The following is an 8,421-nucleotide window of genomic DNA, read 5'->3' as shown; positions in this document are numbered from 1 at the left end:
ATCAGTAGGGCAAAGTGGTCGTGTATTCTTACCATAACATCCTTTGTTATTCCTTCTGGGAATCAGATTGATTGGTTCGCCGTCTGCAACTGCATATATGTAGGGTACAAGGGTTCGTTACCAAATTAATATTCATATGTTATCTTGGACATTATGTTGACACCTGATCCAATGTCACAGAAGGTCTTATGGAAGATTCTTTGTCCAATGGTACACTCGATTGTCGGTACACCAGGATCATCGTTCTTGGCAAGGAATGGTGAAGCGAGGAGGTGGTCGTACTTTGATCTTAGTATGTTGATCATGTTGACTGATTCTTCTTGTGGCTGCCTAACCTTGTTCTCCCTTCTTCTTCTGTTGTTCTTCTTCTTAGTCACTGTTGTCTCTTTGGAAGGGTACGGCATCTATGGATGTCCAGGAGATTGCATGATATGATTCTTGAAAGAAAACTTCTCTTTCTTGTCCTTGATTGTGAAGCAGATCTTTGCACTGTCTGCATAGATGATGGCCTTTGTGGTGCTTAGGAAAGGTTGGCCCAAGATGATGGGTGCCCTTTCATCTCCACCTATTTCCAAAACCACAAAGTCTACGGGAACATATGATTGTCCCACTTGAATAATGGTGTCTTCAAGAACTCCCTTGGGGTAGCAGAGTTATTGATTGTAAGCTGTAAACGCATATTTATGTATAACAAAGGATCTCCTAGGATTTTCTCATAAATTACCTTAGGCATGATGTTGACAGTTGCTTCGAAGTCATAGACAGCTTCCTAGAAGATGTGAGGTCCAATGGCGATGGGGATGACATGTCTCCCTAGATCGCTCTTCTTTTTTGGCAAGGTATAATCTATCCACCTTCCCGTCGATGGCTCTATGTAGTAGTAAGTTGCATTGTGAATATCAACAAGATTTGTAGTTTCTAGATCTTCTGGTTGCCCCGGAAACTTACCTTTGTCGAATGGAGGAACAACAGCTGCCACCTGAGCTATTTGTGATTCTATCATTTTATTAAAGCTATGCTGGTTCTTAATGGCAGAAGCAAAGCTATCCATTCTACTACTTATATTTTCTAGAATTTTATCATTGGTAGCTACCATCTTAGATAATCCTTCCTTGAGTCTAGATTAGCTAGCAATTAATTCTCTCAAGGGTGGTTGATTGAAGTTATTATAATTGTTACCTTGAGGGTTACCTTGGTAGTTACTTTGGTATTTCAGCCTCTGTTGCTGGTTCCATCCTTGATTTTATTGAGGACGATAGTAGTTGTTGTTGACAAAGTTCACATCCTCATGAATTTTAGGGCAGTTGTTCCATGAATGCTAGTGTTTCCACACTCTTCACATGTCATGCGGGAATCACGAATGTGCATGACTTCTTTCTTCTCATTAGCTCGGTCTTCGAGTTTCTTCATCAGCAGGTCCATCTTGGCAGACATCATATCTACCTCCTTGAGTTGATGCATACCTCCACCCCTCTTGTGGGTCTAAACTCGTTCTTCATTCCAACCTTGGTTGGAGGCTATCTTCTCTACAAGAGCTATTGCAGCTAGAAATGTGAGTGAAAGAAATGCACCTCTGGCAGTAGCATCCAAAGTCTCACGGGTACTATTGGTTAACCCATGGTAGAAGGTCTGCATGAATAGCCAATGTTTTATCCCATGATGAGGACATTCTGCAATGTAGTCTTGAAAGCATTCCCATGCCTTAGGGACAGATTCGTCATGTTGTTGCTAAAAGCTTGAAATTCTAACACGTAGAGCATTGGTCTTGCTCGTGGGAAAGAACTTGGTTAGGAAGGCAGTGGAGCAGTTATCCCATATAGTATTTCTATCTTTGTTGGCATAGAACCAATGCTTCGCCTTCCCCAAGAGTGAGAATGGGAAGAGGCAAAGTATTATGGCGTCCTTGGTTACCCCTTTGATGGTGAAAGTGCTACAGATCTCCAGGAAGTGTTGGAGATGTGCACTCGCATCTTCATGTGCCTTTTCACAAAACTGGCTAGCTTGCACCATGTTGATGAGAGCTGGCTTGAGCTCAAATCCATTGTCTCCAATATTGACATTAGGTCCAGTACGGATGTTCACAGTGGTTGGAGCAGAGAATTCACAAAGAGTCTTATCAGCCATGGCTTCAAATTTAGGTGTTAAGCTTCATCTTATCCGGTTGTCTTCCTATTCTGAAGCTGAGACTTTCTTGAGTTTAGCTCTAGTTCTCCTAAATAATGCTTTGGGATCTTCAACGTAATTTGTTGGAAGGTTAAAACCGATCATACATTACCCTGCATATGATACACAAGTAGACAAAACAAGGGTAAGCCTCTTTAAGCAGAGGTCAGTGGTTTATCTCGATCACATCAATAAGCATAAGTTTATCAGTACTTCCTTTCTCTAGCTACCTTCCCCGGCAATGGTGTTAGAAATGCTTGTTGGTATTTATTAACTCGTCACTTGTTTTAGTAGCCACCTATTAATTACCTACATCTCCTAACATTACTTTACTAGGTTGTCATCCCTAGCGATAGTGCTAGAGATGCTTGTTGGTACTGTCTAGCATCACTACTAGAATGATACTAAGTAGTTCTTTATCATTTTATGTGACTAGAAATAATATAAAGATATATGAATGAAAAGGAATCGGCAAGCGCACAGACAATTATACCATTGTAGCACTTCACCCAGGAGTATTCCAGGTATCGTTATTTATATTTTACCACAGGGAAGGTCTAGCATGGACATGTATTGATAACTTATACCATTGATGGAGAAGTAAACTATAGCCAATATTCTACTCATAACAGGGGTAAGTCATAGGAAAGAGATATGAAAAGTATTGATGAATGATGATGATAAATCACTCAGAGTACTCCTTTCTATGGCATTAGCATCGCCAGGTAGAATATTAGAGGAATAATTCCTAAGTCATTCTTAATTACAAGTCAAAGCATACATTGATTAGTGCAATTACACCTAGTAATCATGGCTAAGATCATCTTTATATCTACACATAAGGGATATTACTAAGGAGGTTGTCTTCCTTCGTAACTAGATCCTACTTGTATACCTATATTTGGGGAGTGAACTACAAAGGACTCAATGGGAGTGTCACATCCGTGATCTACTACATGGCCCAGAATATAGGGTGTATCCGTAGGTAAACAATGTATAAGCACCATGCTTACACAATGTTGACCACTCACCCCGTGTACTTTGGAGTGAGCACTTTGCGAACTTATGCATAAATATAATGATAAACTAGCTATACTAAGTATATAGTCAAAGTAGATGATGAACATTATAACAAAAACATGAATAAGATGAATACTAATATTGTCATAACAATTGTAGCAAGCATATAAAAATAATAGAGATATAAAAGAGAGGGGGTACAAGGTTTATACCAAACCACGCTCTTGACACCATCGGGAATCCAAGCGAAGCCTGCTTGCCTCCCTCTAGACCTAAACTAACTAGCTATGCCCTAGAATTGATGGAGCTTTGAGGATGATTAGGGTTTCTATCTTCTCAAATGACTTGATGCCTCAGGGGGGTGGCAAGGGCTGGTATATATTGCCCAGAGCATCAAACGTGAGCCCTTGGATCAAACTGACTTAAGGAACGACGTAGATGCAACCTAGGAGGTGGTGGAGAACCAACATTACAATGTGGAGACCGACAGGTGGGCCCAGGGGCTGGGCGGACTATAGGTGTGGTCGGCTAGCCCCACCTGGCATCCTCTGCCTCTCTACCTTGGCGTGGTGTCCTCTAGTGTCCTCTAGAACCTTTTAGTGTCCGTTTCGTGGCGGATAAGCGCAATTAAATCAGACATGTTGGTCCACCTTAACAATTTTCTGGTTAAACCCTACAAAAAATATAGATTCACCAAAACTCATGGAATTTATTAGTTTAAACCCCTAGGCCTTTGTTGGTGATCATATTTATGCCCTTATTCATGTTTCTTTGATGGTTTATAATCGTTGTTAACTACCGTCAACAAGGAGTACTGACGTTCTCAAGCGTACACTAATGATAACAGAGCACGTCTCCTCCATTTACTCCGATGAGATGGTGTCAGTCTCGAAGCTGGTTTTTACTACATGTTAGCTCCTCCACTGATGCCCCAACAGTGTGTCCTTGTATTTGTGACAACACCAGAAACACAGAAAAAGAAAGCCCCCCCCCACAAGAGGAGAACAAGAATAGAGACATACCAACAAGGATTCCTCAAGACTATCAAGTTCCCTAGTTGGCATAGTGGGGCTGTAAGAAGACATGGTAGGACCGAGCCAGAATGACCTGGAGTGCATGAAGATCCTTCTTCCTGGATTGTATGCAGAAACATTGGTAAGTGCATGTTTTCTATGTGCTGAATCTGATCTGCTAGGGTTTGCCTTTGGGAATGAACTTGTTCCTCTATCTGGCTATGTTGCAGAAAACTGTCGGCTGCAATGGCATGGGCCATCGGAGGTTGTCAGAAACTCGAGCTTTGTCAGGACGATGAGTAGAACCTGGCCTGGTGGAAGGTGGAGGTGTTCCCCTACGACGGTCACTTGTACCTCCGCTAGGGATGGAAGCACTTCGCCCACGCCCTTGACCTCCAAAATGGGTTCTCTCTTGTATTGTAGTATGACGGTGGATCATAGATTAACGTCAAGGTCTTTGACCTTACCACCTACCACAAGCAGTACTCGCATGACTTTGATGCCGGCGGTAGTCAGCTCTCCCTGCCCATCACGGAGCCAAGGAGTTTTATAGTGATCCTAAAGAAGTACCACCTCAAAGCGAAGTATCCGGTGAGCACTCGCGCGAGACGCAAAACGTACCGATGATGTCGCAAGTTACCATTGTCCTCTTTGTCACCAGTCTTTTTTTTTTGTGCGAGGCGAAGAACGTGCCAGTGGACTTTGAGTGAGCGCACAACTACAAGCAGTGGCACATGGTCGAGCTGTAGATGGATGGACAATCCTAGTTCATGGGCTTGGAGAGGACCTTCATGAACAAAGTCTTGCGAGTATCATTCAAGTATGGGTGGGGCGCCTTTGTAGTCCGCTCCCCGAATATAGGCACACGTAGGGTCCGGTTATGAAGGAAGAACATGCTCTGTTCTTAATCTTCCTTAGTAATATCCCTTATGTGTGGATATAAAGATGATCTTAGCCATGACTACTAGGTGTAATTGCACTAATCAATGTATGCTTTGACTTGTAATTAAGAATGACTAAGGAATTATTCCTCTAATATTCTACTTAACCATGCTAATGCCATAGAAAGGAGTACTCTGAGTGATATTTATCATTGATCAATGCTTATCATATACATATTTTATCCTATGACTTACCCCTATTGTGAGTAGAATTTTGGTTAATACATGTCCATGCCAGACCTTCCCTGTGATAAAAATATAAATAACGATACCTGGAATACTCTCAGGTGAAGTGCTACAATGGTATAATTATCTATGCGCTTGCAGATCCTTTTCATATATATATATTCTTCTATCTAGTCACATGAAATAATGAAGAACTACTTAGTATCATTCTTGTAGTGATGCTAGGTAATACCAATAAGCATCTCTGGTATCATCATTAGGGATAACAACCTAGTACAAGTAATGCTAAGAGGTGGAGGCATATAATAGGTGGCTACTTAAAACAAGTGACAAGTTAATAAATACCAACAGTGCATCGGCACCCGAACCCAAAAGACTGGAAATGGGAGAAAGAGACGACCTCATTCTCCTCTGGCCTCGGCTCCACTTCGGTTCTCAGCGGGACTCTCCACCTGATCGCATCGGTGGCCTCGGGATCACCACGTTCAGTCGCAGCTCGTCGAATGCCTTGCGGTTGACGGCCGACTTCGTTCACTGCGTGGTCATGGTCCTCGCAGGAGGCATCAACGGCGCAAAGGGCGTAGTAGGGTGGAGGGCAAAAGCTTTGGGATGGAAGGAGGAGATCTGGGATGGGAATGTAGATGGATGATCGCAGAAGGCAGCAGATAACCCGTGGAACCACCCCACGACCCATGACCACTAACACATTTGCGTGGGTGGGTGGTTTGGCTTCACCCCATCACATCAATGCGACGGGCAATGAGGCGATGTCCCTACTGGAACTGCCTGCTAACGCCACCCACATGCACGCGCCTGCGCGTTAGTCCAGGAGCCTACAATACGAAAACGGATGCTGCACATCGTTCATCAATACTATCTGGGTAGTCATGATTTCAAACTGCCAGACCTTTTGTGATAAAACTTATCGCTCCACTAGTGTCCGACTAGTGAAAATTTTAGATGATCATTCTATCTATAGGGTGCACAAACATTTCAATGGCTATGCATCCATCCTTTGATGGTTACGATCAGCCCAAATCTAAATTCAACTGCTCCCTCCATCCCAAATCGAGGAGTCAGAATTGTCAAATGTGACCAAATAAAAAAACTCAATGTAATAAGAATCAACCGAAGTATATGAAGTATGAAAGAAATAAAGGAAGATAAATATAGTTGGACCAACATAATAAGTTCATTGCTTTATATACAAAAGTACATTACGTAGTATTTCTCCAATCTCTAATGTCTAAAACATCTCATCTTTCCAAGGGGGCTCATGTCAGACGGTTGACAAATTGCATTCAGTCGATCAACATGAGTGAAGATGACAGAGTCTCCTCCCACAAACACAGTAACACTACTAAGACTTTTCATTTGCTCGAAATTCCTAACAAGGACAAAAATCTCGCTACTATCATTGTCTTCGACAACTATAACAAAGCAATCTTTACCAAGCATATAATGAACTGTAGCTTCAACAATGATCAGTCAGGGCTGTTGATGAACATAATGTCCCCAAGCAACAAGCACCCCTTCTACGATACCTGGCGACACTCCTAGCCGCCAAAGTGCAAGCTTGTTGGTGGAGTAAACATGGGTGTTGTGTACGACGACATCTCTCTGTATACAGAACAAAAAAAACACAAGGCAAAATCATTAGAAAAACCACATATGAAAAAACACTACACCTAGAACAAGCAAGAACCAGTACAAAGCAACAGAATATTGCCTAGGCCACATCTTAGCCTCGATTGAGATCTTGATCCCGACTAGAATAAAATGACAAAGAAACTAAAACTCACCTCAACAAGGACGATCACTGTAGTTCTATGGGCAATAGCTGCTAACGAAGTTGTAACACTGCCTTCTTTCCTTGGCTAGCAACTTGCAAGTGAAAAGTAAACGAGACCAGGAAGGATATTTATACTCGACGCAGATGCTAACAAATGTTAAAAGACATGAGTCCCTGTAGTGTTACTAATTACTAATAAAATAGATTTAGATTATGAGCAGTCAGAGTAGTAGTCGAGGGGTGGGCACATGTTCCTATTCTAATGATGAGAAAGTCCAACGCATTAAATACACAGAGTTGAGGACTTTCTCGTTATCAGAGCAGAAAAACGTGTCAACCCCTCGACTACTACACTAGCGATTCGAGTAGTAACAGCGACGAGCAATGGGAACGTACTTGAACAATGGCAAAGTATAGCACCAACTGCGACTCCAGCGAGGAGGAGGATGATCCAGAGTACTGTGACTCGTCTAACGAATCGCCAGAGCACTATCGAGGAGGAGGATGCTTTTTTCTCTTTCTCTGGAAACTCAAATCCCTTAGAATCCACGACTTTTTCCAGGTTGGGAAATCCATGGGGACATCAATAACCCATTTAGTTATTTATGGATGGTTTTCCATCCCTAGGCCTTTCTTTCCCTTGCTTCCAAATTATAGGCCTTAGTTCAAATAGTCGTAGATGTAGTCACACAAATAAAAAATGGTAGATGCAGTGCAACAAGCTACAGCGAGTAGGCTTATTATTATTTTTTGGTAATTTTTAGATGTCAAATTAATGCATCTTTTAATTATTTATTATCATCCTCTTTTAGTTTTATGTTTGTTGATATTATTATGAAAAAACCAAAAAGGCAACAACTAACTCATCGGATATATAAACAGGTGCACAGGAGAAATAATGAAAAGACAGATATTAGGTAAGTAACATTTTGTCATAATCATTTCCTATTAAAACACGGAATAAATTTCGGTCTCTACTGAGCACCGTGCCGAGCAGTCCCGCCAACACGCCCTGAAAATTAGATGTCTCTCTTTTGCCCTCTGCATGGAAAATAGGTTTACCACGCCATCGATTTCAGACAAGGGCATTTGTGGTAATGTGAGGGCCACATAAAAGCTCAAAGAGTCGCCATCTTCGCCACCATCTCCATTATCTAGCCACACCATCTCTCCTCCAGCTTCAAATCCTAGTCCCATGGCCTCCCTCCCCACTCTCCAGCCACCCCCTCTGCCACCATGTTCTGGACCCTAGGCACCATCGGCATAGTAGCTCGACTCCCTCTCCACTCTCTAGCCGCACCCTCTC

The 8,421-nt window shown here is 42.3% G+C and overlaps 1 non-coding gene across 1 annotated transcript; it reads left to right on the top strand.

Annotated features, from left to right (window-relative positions):
* The first annotated feature begins 1,651 nt into the window (after window positions 1-1,651).
* LOC136490373 (small nucleolar RNA R71) lies at window positions 1,652-1,760 on the top strand. Its single transcript, XR_010767663.1, has one exon. It is a non-coding gene; the product is annotated as a small nucleolar RNA R71 (small nucleolar RNA).
* The last annotated feature ends 6,661 nt before the right edge of the window (window positions 1,761-8,421 follow it).

Source organism: Miscanthus floridulus, chromosome 10 (genome assembly GCF_019320115.1).
Source record: "Miscanthus floridulus cultivar M001 chromosome 10, ASM1932011v1, whole genome shotgun sequence".
NCBI lineage: Eukaryota > Viridiplantae > Streptophyta > Magnoliopsida > Poales > Poaceae > Miscanthus > Miscanthus floridulus.
This window is presented reverse-complemented; position numbering and strand designations above follow the sequence as displayed.